Below are 16,495 nucleotides of genomic sequence, written 5' to 3'. Positions count from 1 at the left end.
TAACAAAATTCACTAGTTTCTGTAGTGTTGAAATAACAGTATTTGGTTGTTCTCCGAGTAACCCTTTTTAACCATATGGCAGAGACAACAGCAAAATACAAGAACTGCATTGGGGAAGGCAAAATAAAAGTTGTTCTGTTATTTCTGTGAAATGTGAAAGAATCATAATGTACCAATAGTCTAGCCCTGTAAAAGGAATCTCCAGTGTCATGCCTGGCTAGAGTTTTGAGAAGTTGAAATACTTTTTGTAAGTTGTCAGTGTTGATTGATTAGTAACAACAACCCCCTCCCCCCATATAGGCATATATTATCTTGAAGGTGTTCTATCCATTAGACTGTCTACAACATAACAGATCATGAGGAAGTGAGGGGGGGAAGAGAGAGAATTTCTTACTTCATTCACAAACATAATACAAGTTACTCCAGTTAATGGCAGTTCTGGTACTTTTGTCAGTCCCAGTGATGACCTGCCCTGGGCCATCTGCATTGCCACTCAGCCACTTCATGACATATTTCATTTTATTATTTTTTGTAATGTTTTGTTTATTTTTGAGAGAGAGAGACAGCATGAGCAGGGGAGGATCAGAGAGAGAGGGAGACACAGAATCCAAAGCAAGCTCCAGGCTCTGAGTTAGCTGTCAGCACAGAGCCTGACGTGGGGCTTGAACCCACCAACCATGAGATCATGACCTGAGCCGAAGTCGGTTGCTTGCCTGACTGAGCCACTCAGGCGCCCCCCATGACCTATTTTAAAGATGGTTGGGAACAGGATGATTTTGTCAGTGACTATGGCTTACTGGCCTTGGTGGCCTGTGGTCTAACCAACTGAGATAACTAGTTCAAGCAAGCCCACTTGCCTAAGAATCCAACATGGGAGCCTTCTGAGTGGAAGGTAAGAGTGTCACAGTACCAACTACTACTTCATGGTGAGATCTTGTCAACTCTGGAAAATGTGAGACATTTGAGATATTAAACATGCTGTATCATCTTGGTTTGGAGGGAGGGAAGAATATTGACACTTGAGAACTGTAGCTTGGGTACAAATTTTGCCTTCAGTCCTTTTTAAGTGGCTGACATTTGCCTCAGCAAAAGGTCTTGCCACAGCACGTGAGCTTAGGGGAGTGGAAGGCTGTGCAACTCAGTGATATCAAAGTCCCAGTCCCTGCCTGTCACTTTGCCACATAGTTTTTGGATTTTAGAATGGATGTTTCCATACCAACTGTCTGAAAAAGGATTGCTTTTGAGTATTGAAAGAGAAAGTACAAATAAAAACATAAATCATGTTACCTAACCCTGTTTCCTGTTCAGCTTCTTTACCATTAGATCCACAGCCTGTGCCAGAGTGAAAGTGGCTTAGGAGTCATGCTTTTTGGCCACAGGCATCAGCAATTCCTGTTTAGACTCTCCTTGAGCAAACAGTGCCTGCTGGACACTCGTGACTCCAAAATAATAAGGAAGAGAATGAACCCATTGTTATAATGTTCTTCATTTGGCAGTAGGAACTGACTCAACAAGTTTAGGGGCTTCCAACCCTAAATGGTGAAAAATCAACTCAGGGTAGACTAAACCCTTCTCTATTATTAACCTTCATATGAATTTCTTGTGAGTCCATGTTGGGCATTACTGGCAGGGACTCTTAGCAGCCCAGGGCCAACTCTAATGACAGCAATGCTGTTCCAGCCTTGTTTCTGAAATCTGAGGTATCCCTCTGGATCTAATCAGGAAACAGAGAGGTTTAGCATGAGGCCTAGACTGAGGTGGCAGAGAACAGGGAGTTCTAGATTGCTAAACCTGGGCCAGGGCGTGGCATGTGTTTCCTTTCACAATTTTATAATAATCAGGGTCACCAGCATGGAACTAAGCATCCTGTATGGTATTTGTTTTCATGAATCATTTCTTTAGCCTGGGCCAAGTGCTAGCCTGGGCCAAGTGCTGACTGAGAGCCAAAGGAGCGTTTCCTATAGCACAATGAGTCTAAATCTAATGATAGAGGAGAGAAAACCTTTACCAGATCTAGATCTTCCTTGTCCTGAGGCTGCAGTGCTAACTGCCCCCAAAAGGACTTCCCAGTCTATACTGAAAAGCCCAGAGGGCTTAGGAATCTGGCATACCTGGACTGTAACAAAATTCACTGAGTGAGTGAGCGAGGACTCTGCCACTTAGTAAGGATGCTACTCTGAACAAGTTAATTAACTTCTTGCAACCGCAGGTTCCCAATCTGTAAAGTGGGGATGATAATACTCTTTATTATTCTTACTCTCACAAGGCTGTTCTGAGGATTAAGTGAGATCTCACATGCAAAACATCTAGTGCGCACTGTTGACATGTCATAGGTGCTTAAGAAATATTGGTAGGCAGGGGCGCCTGGGTGGCTCAGTTGAGCATCTGACTCTTGATTTAAGCTCAGGTCATGATCTCATAGTTCCTGAGTTTGAGCCCGGCACTGGGCTCTGTGCTCACAGTGTAGAGCCTGTTTGGGATTCTCTCTCTCCCTCTCTCTCTGCCCCTCCCCTGCTCTTTCTCTCTCTCTATCACTCTCTCTCTCAAAGCTAATCAATAAACAAACAAACAAAAAAAAGAGACAGAGAGAAATATTGGTAGGCAGAAAAGATAAGTACACAAATAATGATATATAAATGATAATGTAAGGGTAACATGTGGTGAACAATGCAAGAGTGGCAATATAGATGTGCCTCAGAAAAGAAGAAAACATTTGGACAATTAGCACTTGACTTACTTCTGGAATAATCAGGACTGCAGTGGGCAGAGATAGATTAGATAGAGGGAGGGGCCTGTGGAAAGGTACACCAGGAAAGTGCAAAGGATCCTGGGAATAGCAAATAGACCAGGCGGCTGAAATGTGAAGTAGGTGTGAGTACAATGGGAGATAAGGTTGGCATGTGGAGTTGGTGTGGGGTACAATAGAAATCAAGGTTGGAAAGTTAGAAATTCGAAGCGGGGGATCCCTGAAGGATTTCTGGTGGAGGTAGTGGCCTGCTCAGAGCAGATTAGCATGAATGAAAAGTAAACATGGTTGGGGTGCCTGGGTGGCTCAGTCAGTTCGAGAGTCCTGTTTTGGCTCAGGTCATGATCGCACGGTTCGTGGGTTTGAGCCTCGCATCGAGCTCTGTGCTGACAGCTCAGAGTTTGGAACCTGCTTTGGATTCTGTGTCTCCCTCTCTCTCTGCCCCTCCCTCCCTCACGCTCTGTCTCTGTCTCTCTCTCAAAAATAAATAAACATTAAAAAAAAAAGAAAAGTAAACACGGTTGAGGTAGGCCAAAAGGTGAGAGAGGAGATGGGTCAGGGAGGGGGTGAACAGAGGGATTGTGCTGGCTGGTGGTAATGGGACACATAGAGAGGCATAGGTATGAAAAATACACTGAAGGTTAGAGGGTTTGACTTTAAGTGCAAGGTGAAGGAAAGGGGCAAGCTGAGGGTTTTGGTCAGGGTTTTAGAGTGGGCGTGGGAGATGCAGAGAGAACAGCTCTCAGAGCAGAGTGATGGCCTTTCATAGTTCTGGCTTCCCCGGAGTCAGCCCCTGTACCAGAAGGGAAGACAGCCTGAGACCCCAGCACCACACTTTACTGTCTGACCGTAGCTTCCGGGCTTCTATATTTCCCCCTGTACTTGCTTCTAACTCATTATTCAATGTCTGAACTCCACAGGGGACCAAGTCGATCTAGAAAACATTGAGAACCTCTGAGCTTTCAGGAAATATGTCACTGAACGCATAAGATTTAAAGTGACTCCTTTTACCAGGCAACATAAAAAAAATTTTTTTAATAAAAAAATTTTAAAATTTTAAAAAATAAAATAAAAATTAAAAAATTAAAAAAATAAAGTGACTTCTTTGGGATTCATCAAGGTTGGATGTTTGAAATATCCTGCCATATTTGGTGGAAAGGGGAAATTGAAAGTCTCCATTTATCACGAAGAATTTAGAGGGTTGCAAGAGATACTGGTTTTTTGTTTTGTTTTTTTTATATATCAGAGGGGACTAAAGAGTAATACATTCTTGAGATCTGAAGACATTTAAGAAGTCATTTTATCTATTCTCCTGTCTCAAGGTAGGAGTATACTAAAACTGAACCAGACTGATCATTATCTGCCTTACTTTAAAAGGTTTTTTTTTTTTTAATGTTTATTTTATTGAGAAAGAGACGGAGACAGAGTACAAGCAGGGGAGGGGCAGAGAGAGAGGGAGACACAGAATCTGACTTGAGCTCCAGGCTCTGAGCTGTTGGTCAGCGCAGAGCCTGATGCGGGGCTTGAACACATGGACTGCGAGATCATGAGTTGAGCTGGTCAGATGTTTAACCGACTGAGCCACCCAGGGCCCCAATCTGCCTTACAAGAAAAACTTCAAAAATTGTAAAAGTGACATGTTTCATTTACAGACAACTTGGGGAAAAGAAATAAAAAGAAGACAGTAAAAATCACCTGTACTCCTAGCATTCAAATCATCATTTTTGTGTATTTGTGAGAGAGAGGCATACTAGTGGTACAGAGAGTGGGGTCTGGATATCCTAAGTGGGGTGGATTCAGTTTCCAGCTCCTCCACTCAGTAACTGTGTGACCATGGGTAAGTTATTTAATATCCTCATGTCTCAGGCTCCTCATCATTGTGATGAGAATATTAATAAGGACTTCTTAATTACTATATTATGACAGTTAAGTGAGTTAATACATGTAAAGTGCTTAGAACAATTCCTGGTGCATACTAAGTACTCAATAAACATTAACTGTTACAAATTTTTAGTGGAACTATAATTAACATGGTCTTATAGCAGTAAAAAATAAGAATTTAATGATGGTAAAAGTGTTGGGAAGGAGAAAAGAGTAGATGTGAAAGATATTCTGAGGACAAAGTTGGTAGAATTTGGGCAAGGGAGAGAAGAAAGCATAGCAGTTAAGGGGTCTGGAGTTGTACTATCTAGATACGGCTACCGAGAAATAAAAATGCAGCTAGTGCAGTGAGGAAATGAATTCTTAATTTTATGTGATTTTAATTAAGTTAAAGTTGAAATGCACACTCAATTCAATCATTGAAGAATTATTGGCTGTGTTTGGAACTACTTAATATAGAATTTAATAACCATAAATTCTGTGTAATCTAAACAGAGATCAAGTATTTTGGATGAAGATGTAGCACCTGAGTTGAGTTGTGCCATAAAGTATAAAACACAAACCGGAGTTGGAAAACTAGGTACAAAAAATGAATGCAGAATACCTCAATAATATTGCATGGTGATTGCATGTGAAATGTGTTATTAAAATTAAGTTATTTTTTTAATGGTTATTTAGTTTTGAGAGAGGGAGAGACAGATCACGAGCGGGGGAGGGACAGAGAGAGAGGGAGACACAGAATCTGAAGCAGGCTCCAGGATCCGAGCTGTTAACACAGAGCCCAATGTGGGGCTCGAACCCACGAGCCATAAGATCATGACATGAGCCAAAGTCAGATACCTGACCGACTGAGCCACCCAGGTGCCCCTTATTAAGATTAATTTTACATGTGTCTCTTTACTTTTTCAAATGTATCTGCTGGAAATTTTTGTATCTTGCATGTGGCTCGCATGGTATTTCTTTTTAAAAATTTTTTTTTTTTAATTTATTTTTTGAGAGGTAGAGTGAGACACAGCATGAGCTGGGAGAGTCAGAGACAGAAGGAAACACAGAATCTGAAGCAGGCTCCAGGCTCTGAGCTGTCAGCACAGAGACTGATGCGGGGTTCGAACCCACTCACCATGAGATCATGACCTGAACCGAAGTCGGATGCTTAACCGACCAAACCACTCAGGTGCCCCTCGCATGGTGTTTCTACGGGTCAGTGGTGGCCTGCAGATGATGGCTGTGTGAGTTTGTCACCTGTGGTTGAATCCTAGTTACCGTTTCAACTGCATTGTTTTGGGCAAGATACTCACCTCTCTTTGCCACGATTTTTTCATTTGGAAAATGGGGATAATTTAGTTCTTATCTTTTATGAATTGGTGGGAGGATTAAAGTGCTTTGCGAAATGCATAGTGTATAGTGAGTGCTTAATAAATGTTGTGTTTGTTACTGGTTTATGAAATGGGTTTTTTTTAAATTTAGGTATGGGACTGAACTCCAGATTGCTTTATTCCCTTTTGGCCTATTGAATATATATATATATAATATATTTTTTTTTAAGTTTACTTATTTATTTAAGTAATCTCTACACCCAGTGTGGACCTTGAACTCACAACCCCAAGATCAAGAGTCACATGCTCTTCCAACTGAGCCATTCAGGTGTCCTTTGAATACTATTTTTAAATAGCTTTATTATTTTTGTAACAATGATACATTCTTACTCTAAAATTTCAAGAAATATAGAATGTGAACAAGGACACAAAACTTACCCAAAATTTCATAACCAGCTGAAATCACCATAAACATTTTGTTGCATGTTTCCAGACTTCTCTCTATACTTCTACACTTATATCTATATCTATATAGATATATAGATATATAGACATAAGTATATGATTCTCCAAAAGTGGGATCATATCACACATGCTGTCATAACCTATTTTTTCACGCAATAATTTACAAGCAACATCTCTGTTAATAAATATAGGTCTGGCTTCATCATTTTTAAGGCTGCATAGAGTTCTATAGCATGTATATAATATAAGCCATTTAACCAGTTTAACCAATTCAAATGGCTTCTAATTTCTATTACTGTATACGATACTGAAATTAATGCTTTTGCATATGTATTTGTAAACATTTGCTAAATTGTTATCCTGTTAACTCCTTATCCTAGACATGGAGATTCCTTAATCAAAGAGCACATATTTTTTCATGTTTTTAAAATTTTATGTATTTATTTTGACAGTGAGAGAGAGTAGGGGAGGGAGAGGAAGAAGGAGAGAGAGAGAATCCTAAACAGGCTCTGCACTGTCAGCACAGGTCCTGATGCAGGGCTCAAACTCACGAACCACAAGATCATGACCTGAGCCAAAATCAAGAGACACATTTAACCAACTGAGCCATCCAGGCACCCCAATATTATCCAATTTCTCTTTTGAAGAAATTGCACCAATTTTATTTTCCACTAAACGTCCTCACTTTTTGTCATACCTTTGGCAATACTGTCAGTTATTTCAAACTTGACAAATCAGTGGACAACACACACACATAATACCCTTTGTTTTGCTCGGTCCATAGCAGAAGGATCCCATCTAGAGCTCCCAACTGACCTTAAAGTGTTTCTGGAAGCTATTACTGCAAGTGAGAGACAGAATCTTCCTCATTCTATAAACAAATCCCTATACATCAATCTTGTTCCCAAGAACAAGATTCTCAGCTGCTTCTCCCTCTACCAGCCAGGAGTGAAAACTCTCACATTTCCCCACCTAGATGGTCCTGGGGTAGAACTGGGCTTGGAAGGCAGACTGGATACTCCCAAATAACCAATACAATCGACTTACAAATTTAGGTAAGTGGGAGGAAAGAAAAGCAAAAGCTGTGACAAGGAGACCTAATCTAGATCATAGATCGAGAAGGTTAGAGCTGACCTCTCTCTGAGGAGTGGGTGTAAGCGCCGAGCAGAAGGTTTGGAGAAGTTTGACAGGTGCAGATGAGTGGACAAGTTTGCAGCCAGGAAAGAGTCTGTGCTTAAGGGACAGAGAGAAGGTCAGTGTGGCCTGACAACATAATTTTATACTTGCAAAATGAAAAATGGGTATCTCCATTTTGAAGTTTCAAAATTATTAAAGGAAGACATGAGATCTTAATCAAAAGTTCTTGTTGGCATGAATTTGCTTAAAAATTGTTATTTATTTTTACATTTTAAGGTACTATGTGCTCATAATAATAATAATTCACATTTACTGAGTGCCCTAAGTGATCTACAGGCATTTGGTTCTTATAGGAACACAAAGCAACTCATTTGGTCCTTATAGGAACTCTATGAATACCAGCCTCCATTTGCATGGTTTCCGCTCTTCCTACCTGGTTCACTTTCTTCTAGAACATTCTCTGCCATCTGGCATATATTTTACATATATACATATGTGTGCATATACATCCATATTTTTTTAATTATCCATATCTTCTGACTAGAATGTAAATTTTTGAGGGCCAGTACTCTTTATGTTTTATTCCTTTCTACATTTCCAGTGCCTGCCACAGAGAGATTAACCCGCCAAAGGTTACTTGGCTGGTAAGAGAGCAAGAACTCAGGCAGCTGGGCTGTTAACCACCGTGCTATTTTCTGCATGTCAGTCCCAATTGTGCTGAGGGTATAAGCTGAAAATGAAAAGTTTCCCCTCCTCCCTGCAAATCCCCAAAGGCTAATCTCTGTCAACTCTTGCTTAAATATATTCTTCTTGAAATGTTTTATGCCCATACAAGCACATCCGTCTTTTCTTTTTACTTTCTATGCAAATCAGATCAGAATATTTGTCCTGTTCTGTATTTTACTGTTTTCCTTACTTTAGGTCTATGCCTTTATTTTTAATGACTGAATTGTGATTCATTATAAGCATGTGCCATGATTTATTGAAACAGAAACTTGATGAATAGGTCAATTCCAGTCATTCTTATGGTAACAGTGCTGCAATGAATATCCCCCTATGTGTATTGAGGCATAATTGTTTGCTTGAGTTGTCAGGTGAATTCTTTTTTTTTTTTTTTATGTTTTATTTATTTAGTTTGAGAGAGACAGAGACAGTGTGAGCAGGGGAGGGGTGGAGAGAGAGGGAGAGAGAGAACCCCAAGCAGGCCCCACACTGTCAGCACAAAGCTCAACTTGGGGCTTGAACCCATGAGCCTGTGTGATCATGATCTGAGCTGAAACCGAGAGTCGGAAGCTTAACCGACTTGAGCCACCTAGGTGTCCCTTGTCAGATGAACTCTTTTTTTAAATTTGTTTATTATTATTTATTTTTATTTTTTAACTTACATCCAAGTTAGTTAGCATATAGTGCAATAATGATTTCAGGAGCAGGATCCTGTGATTCATCCCCTACATACAACACCCAGTGCTCATCCCAACAAGTGTCTTCTTTAATGCCTCTTGCCCATTTAGCCCATCCCCCCACCCACAATCCCTCCAGCAACCCTCAGTTTGTTCTCTATATTTTAAGAGTCTCTTATGTTTTGTCCTTCTCCCTGTTTTTATATTAATTTTGCTTCCCTTCTCCTATGTTCATCTGTTTTGTATCTTAAATTCCGTATATGAGTAAAGTCATATATTTGTCTTTCTCTGACTAATTTCACTTAGCTTAATACCCTTTAGTTCCATCCACATTGTGGCAAATGGCAAGATTTCGATCTTTTTGATTGCTGAGTAATACTCTGTTGTATATATATATCACACCTTCTTTATCCATTCATCTGTTGCACGTTTGGGCTCTTTCCAGCTATTGTCGATAGCACTGCTATAAACATTGGGGTGCACGTGTCCCTTCAAAACAGCACTTCCGCATCCTTTGGATAAATACCTAGTAGTGCAACTGCTGGGTTGTAGGGTAGTCCTATTTTTAATTTTTTTGAGGAAACTCCATACCATTTTCCAGAGTGGCTGCACCAGTTTGCATTGCCAGCAGCAGTGCAAAAGGGTTTCCCTTTCTCCACATCATGGGATCAACTCTTAAATGTAGACATAGCGGGTCAAAGAGTCCGAGTGTTTAGTATTTCGATACAATGTGTGTCAGGCTGGGAGCAGGGGTTTTTAAAGCTAGCGTTAGCCTTCTGCACCTGCAGTCGAATGGAGGAAGAGGGAGGCCTTGCCTGAAAGGACGGCTGCCAATTTATTCTCCCCCGGGAATCACTGAGACCCCGAGGGCCCGGCTGGAGGGCCTGGCGGCTTTATCCAGCTGCCAGCTTTTCCGAGTCAGGGCAGATGGGCCTGATGGCTAATTTTGCCAGATTTTCAGAAAATAATTTGGTCCAATTTACAGCTTTTCCTCAGTCTGTATCATTCCTCTAGTAAGTGATAAAAATTGTGCCGTTTGTCACATTTCTTCTTAAGCTCTCCTTCTATGTCATACCAGATAAAGCACAGAACAGATAATTATAGTTAGTGCTTGACAGCTGCCAAAAGAAAATACATTTTTCATACTGCCTAGCTCTCCACTTTTCAAAATCTTTTTAAGTCTGAGAACCCTAATATGAGGTTTTCACCCATTCTTCTCCTTCAATTTGACACGTGCTATTAAAGGCATGTAAAAAAGATCCACAGGACTATATGGGGTGAAAAAATAAATACACTGGCTCTCACAGGCCTAGAATGTGATTTTCTAAATTGGAATTGTACTGATGATACAAAATAAAATGCAAAACTAGTAATAATAGTTGGACTTTAATAAGCCTGTGTGCTAATTGAAGTGTCCTGTCTTTACTGCATGCACAGCAGTCAAGGAGAGCTGTTTTTGAATTAGAAAGGAAACTGAAATTGGCTAGTTTTCTGCTTGAAATGGATTACTTTGCCCTCCCAACCTGAGTGATACGAAAATAAAAGAGTGGCTAGTAATCCACCAACAGAAAAGATAAAGGAAGCGTCAGTTATATCTGTTATATCTGTTAATCTGACTTGGTTCAGATTCTCATAAGGCTGGTGCTGGCTCAGGATAGCACTTCAGAAACGTCAGGCATGCCAAGCCCTGGGCTGAACTAGATGCTCCATAAAGTTTGAGTTAATGGGTCAACTTATTTTCCTTGTAAACATTTGTTTTAATAGATTAGTGCTCGAGCTTCCATTTGCAAATATTAAGCTCTAGGTATAAATCATCTGTAGAAGAAAAGAAGGGATTGTGGGGCGCCTGGGTGGCTCAGTCGGTTAAGCGTCTGACTTCAGCTCAGGTCATGATCTCGCAGTTCATGAGTTCGAGCCCCTGCATTGGGCTCTCTGCTGTCAGCTTGGAGCCTGCTTTGGATCCTCTGTCTCCCTCTGTCTCTGCCACTCCCACCACACGCACTCTCTCAAAAATAAATGAACATTAAACAAAAAAACGTATTAACAGGACACCTGGGTGGCTCAGTTGGTTAAGAGTCTGACTTCGACTCAGGTCATGGTCTTGTGGTTCACGAGTTTGAGTCTGGGCTGACCTCTCGGAGCCTGGAGCCTGCTTCAGATTCTGTGTCTTCCCCTCTCTCTGCTCCTCCCCCGCTCACGCTCTGTCTCTCTAAAAAATAAATAAACATAAAAAATTAAAAAACTAAAGAAAAGAAAAGATGGGGTTGTGACCAAATATAAAGTAAATAACAGGTTAGCAGCAAGTCGTAAGAAAACAAAGAACTAGGGAAGGGGGTCATATTTTTAAAAGATCACATGTGTTTTTAGTCCTAGGTTATCTAAAAGACCACTCCTGAGTTTTATATTCCCCTGCTGGTTTTTCTCAGGTGGGGATAGATTCAAGTAAGGTTTCGGAAGAATGTGTGATTGTGGCCCATGTACTTGGTTGTCTTTAATGTAACCCTCATTTTAGTCAGATGATGAGTGACCAAGGGGAGTGGACATGAATGCGTGTGAGCCAATAAAGGTGATACCACTGGGAATATGCAGCAGATTCTCCGGAGCTCCTCTGAAAGATGAGATATCCTCTTAATTTTTAGGCAACTTAAAAACCTCAGGCCTTGTTTTTGAAGTTATTGATGTCACCCCATTTCCATTAAAATCTTAATTTATACGTGCAGAAACTGAGGACCAAGCAGATCAACAGGTTGGTTCACTCTGGGGAGTGTCATTTAGATATAAAATTGTGACCTCACAAAAAGTGAGCGGATCTCAGTAGCCATCCAGACATAAGGCATCCTGACCAGCTCCCTAAGAGTGCAAAGGGTGCTTATCCTCAGGTGGGTTATATTGCTTAACAATTATAAATGTTTAAAAAATACTTTTTACCCCAGATAATGAGAGGCTCACTATTTCTCACTCTTACCTACTATAGGGGTAAAAAGTATTCTTTTCTAAACTTTGTAATTGTGAAGCAACATAATTGGTCACATGATGTCCCTATTGTTTATGACACTAGTTTCCTTTACCCTAGACCCTTTCTGTTTTTCGCCCCTGTTGGGAATATTGACAGATACTGTCCGTATTGGTACCTCATTCCAGAGAACAGGTATCATCAGGATACTCACAGTTTGAACACATTAATGACAGATTTCCTCTATAGATCATGGGTCGTTGTCAAGTTTTCTCCACCAGATACTTATTTTTTTTCTTATATATCTAGTCCTCTGAAATATTTTAAAATAATTCATATATCAAGTATTTATTGAACATCATGGGCTGAAAGAGACTTGGAAGAATGATAGGACATGAAACTGACACTGATGCCACCTACAGTCTTTCAAGAAAGAAGCAGTTACAAACGGAGATCAGTACATGATAGGATGAGGCCAGATAGGAAGGAGCAGTGGGTAGAGCACTGCCTCTGGGGCCCGGGTTCATTTCCCTGGTGAAGCTTCACTGGCTATCAGACTCAGTTGTCAAAGGAGCTAATCATATGTAATTTGAAGGATTTTTGTGAAATGAGAAATGAGTAATAAGGTATGCACAGTGACGGGTTGTGTTTGCTAGGGCTGCGGTAACAGAGTACCACAAGCTGGATGTCTTAAAACAACAGAAATTTATTTTCCCACAGTTCTGGAGGCAGGGGGTTCAAGTTCAAAGTGTCGCTGTGCCTCTGTGGTGGCTCTAGGGAGGAGTCTTCCCTTCTCTTCCTCACTTCCAGTGGTTGCCAGAAATCCTAGGTTCTCCTTGATTGGTGGCATCACTTCCATCCTGCCTTGTCGTCACATGGCCTTCGCCTGGTGTGTCTCTGTGTCTTCACATGGCCTTCTTATAAGGACATCAGTTATTGAATCGAGGGTCCATCCTACTCCAGTATGACCTCATCTTAAAACTAATTACATCTGCAAACACTCTATTTCCAAATAAGGTTACACCTTCTGAGGCTCTGGGTGGACATGAATTTTAGAGGGACACTATTCAGGCAGTACACCAGCACGTAGTTAAGTACTCAATAAGTCAGAGTGGTTACTGGTTAGCTAGAGCCAAATGCAAATGAACCGAGAAAAGTGATTTCAGTGTAGGCTGGTGTGGTTAAGGAGGGCTTCTCAAAAGATGTGAGAAGGGCAAGCAGCGCTTTGGAGAAGTGATACAATTTAGATAAGAACTGAAGGTGTAGGTATGGGGGGGCAGGGCGGAGAACAGCATATCAATACTTTAACAATAGGACTATTAACCTTGTAAAAATCAGCTATGAATGAGCCAAATCTCCTTTGGTCCAACAGGAATTAAAAACTATAATCTTTTTCTGAATGGATAAGCACATATATTATCTATTGTTATCTATCATCTATTACTTTATAACCAATGACCTTAAAACTTAGTGGCTTAAAAATAACAAACGTTCATGATCTCTGTTTCTATGGGTCACGAACCTAAGAGTGGCTTAGCTGGGTGGTTCTGGCTCAGAGCCTTTCATGAGGTTACAGGCAAGTTGTTGATCGGTGTTGCAGTCCCCAAAAGCTTGTTTGGAACTTGAAGGTCAGCTTCCAAGATGGTTCACTCACATGGCTATTGGCAGGAGCAAGTTCCTCCCACACAGATGTCACTATAGGGCCCTCTGAGTGCCCTTACCACATGGCAGCCAGCTTTCTCCAGAGAAGGTACTCAGAGAGAGAGTGGGAGAGAGCAAAGAAGAAGCCAAGGGCCTTTTTATGACCTAACCTCAAAAATCACACTGCGGCGCCTGGGTGGGCTCCGTCAGTTAAGCAACCGACTTCAGCTCAGGTCATGATCTTGCGGTTCATGAGTTCGAGCCCCACGTCAGGCTCTGTGCTGGCAGCTCAGAGCCTGGAGCCTGCTTCGGAATCTTTCTCTCTCTCTCTCTCAAAAATAAATTAAACATTTTTAAAAACACTATCATTCTTGCCATATTCTTTCTGTTCACTGGAAGCAAGTCGCTGAGTCCAGCCCCAACCCAGGGGGAGGACTTAGCTCTTTCTTCCTTTGGAGGGAGGAATATCCAAGAATATGTGGACATGTTTTAAAACTACCACATCATAGTATTTCATGAAATCATCCATTCTTTAACTGTTGGACTAGTTTCCTAAATTTGATGTTCCTAAATCTCCATGTTATTATTATTACTGGGTATTAATATAATAATCCTTTTGAACTCTCACAGTATGCCAGACACTGTGCTTGTAGCTAGAAATTTGGAATGCATTGCCCAATGCTTGCCTTCAAAGAGTTTATAGTTCAGTGAGAGAGGGAATATGTCATAAATACAATGCTTTTATATAAGAGGCAAAAGTGAATATAAACAAAAGGCTTTGGGTTTGCACTATAAGAGGGAAGCTGCAGAAATCAAAGACGGCTTTTAGGAGTAGGTGAGGGCTTAGGGTAGCATCTCAAGCCTAGCCACTTCCTGGTATAGAGTAGATGCTGGACAGGTCTTTGGGGAGGGACATTCTAGGCCAGGAGACAGGAATGTGCAAGGTTTCTGTGGGAGAATTTCAGGTTGTCCAGGATGGCTTTCATGGAAGGGGAAGGAAAGGGAATGGGAAGGTGGACTGAGGCCAGTCTTGGAGGCCCTTATAGAATAGACAGTATTAGGGAGAGAGATTGAACTTGATTCTGAGTACACTGGAGTTTTTTCAGCAGGGTAGTGAATGGTTAGATAGGTGTTTTGGAGAATAGAAAAAATTAGACCAGAGAAACTGGTATAACTGTATGCATGAACTCATTCATTCACTAATTCATTCATTCATTCAACAAACTTTATCGCAGACCTGCTATGTTGCCATTGCATTGTTTATAGTCTAATGGGTTATATATAGATATAGATATAGATATAGATATCTGAAATCATCACAGAGATAAAATGACAACAGTGACTAGTGCTACAAAGGAAAGGTACATGGTGCAATGAGAGCACATATTAGAGGATCTGACTTAAGCAGGAAGTTCAGGAAACCCTTCTCAGGGCAGTGATAACCCTGCTAGGTCTGAAGGATGTCGAGGAGTAATAAGCCATGAAGGGGTAGGAATCAGCCCATGCAAAGGCCCTGAGGTGAGTACAAAGGACTGAAAGGCCAGTATAGTGTGAGGAGAAGGGAAGGAGAACATGGTGAGAAATAAGAAAGGAAAGGAAGGCAATCAAACCATGAATGGCCTTATTTTAATTAAGTAATTAACAGTGCCTCCACCTATAAGGACTTCAGTTTTCAGGAAATATTCCATCAAAATAGTAAAAGCCAAATATAAAATAAAGATTATGGCAGGAAAAATACAATTTAGATCGACAAGTACAGAAAGAATAACTAAATGAATATATGGACCCTATTCAAGCAAATGCACTGGAAACTTGACCCTGAGCTTCCTGGTGGCCAAGGTAAAAAATGAAAACATTATAGAACATTCTCAGAGCCCATTAAGAAAACACATGAGAAAATTGTGTCTCCCTCTCTCTCTGGCCCTCCCCTGCTCATGCTGTCTCTCTCTCTCTCTCTCTCAAAAATAAATAAAAAACATTAAAAAAAAGAAAACACATGAGAAAATTATTTAGCGGGCAGATGCAACAGAAAGATGTACTGATAGGGAAGCTGTGGCATGAGAATGGAAAAGATTAGGAACATCAGAGGAAGACAGTGCAGAGAGATTCACTGATTAGTTAATATAATTAACGAGACTTTATAGTATCTGGATATTATCTCTCAGTATTTTTGGAGACTGTTATGGTGGTTATTATTTGTCTCGTGTATATATATATACACGAGACAAATAAATATATGATGTAGAAATGGAATATATCTTCTTTTTAAGCCAGGGTAATTTCCTTTGGTCTCCAATTGAAACAGCAGGGGATACGGTGTTTTGATTACTATCTATTAACCATTATAGAAGTTGGTACTGCTTGGAGTGTGAGGAAGACACAAGATGGCTTGTAAACAAGCCTTACATCTTACACATCAGTAAGTGTAAAAATAAAGAAGTAGGGGATTTGTCCTGATTCCTCCTGTGACTGCTAAAAAGCAGGAGGATCATCTGAGGCCTTCCTGAAAATTAGGGAGCACGGTATCCTGCTTTAATTTCTTCCACCAAATTTCACTCTTGGGCCCAGGCCATTTGTGCTTTGGCAAAGCAAGAGGTGCTGAAGTGAACTGCGTTCCCAGTGATGGTGCCCCGGGCTGGCCCCAGGGGACCTCGAGATTGCTGAATGCAGTGGGTGTCAGGTGTCTGGCTGTGCGTGGGGTGGGGGGGGGGGTGCGGGAGGGACTGGAGGAGCTCTGTTACCAATTTTAGTACCACATAGAGAAGCCTTTCATTTTCTACCTCCTAGCAGAAGCCATCCGAAAAAGTGAACTTAGGCAAATGGCTTGAAGTTGAGCATCCTGCTTTGGACCCTGGTCTTTCTTCCAGCCTCTTGCTTTAGCTTCAGGTTTTCAGATTTTCTGCGACAGAGCTTGCAGCCTGCTCCAAGCAGAGGCCAGCGGTGGAACTCTGGTTTG

General features: G+C 41.0%; 1 protein-coding gene across 2 annotated transcripts in view; it reads left to right on the top strand.

The window, feature by feature from the left end:
- Positions 1–16,495, top strand: part of ELAPOR1 (endosome-lysosome associated apoptosis and autophagy regulator 1) — a 72,403-nt gene that overhangs the window by 1,214 nt on the left and 54,694 nt on the right. The gene's annotated exons all lie outside the window — the stretch shown is intronic.

This window comes from Hyaena hyaena, unplaced genomic scaffold (genome assembly GCF_003009895.1).
Source record: "Hyaena hyaena isolate Hyena2069 unplaced genomic scaffold, ASM300989v1 scaffold_390, whole genome shotgun sequence".
Lineage (NCBI taxonomy): Eukaryota > Metazoa > Chordata > Mammalia > Carnivora > Hyaenidae > Hyaena > Hyaena hyaena.
Note: the sequence above shows the minus strand (reverse complement) of the source record. Positions and strands in the feature narration are given on the sequence as shown.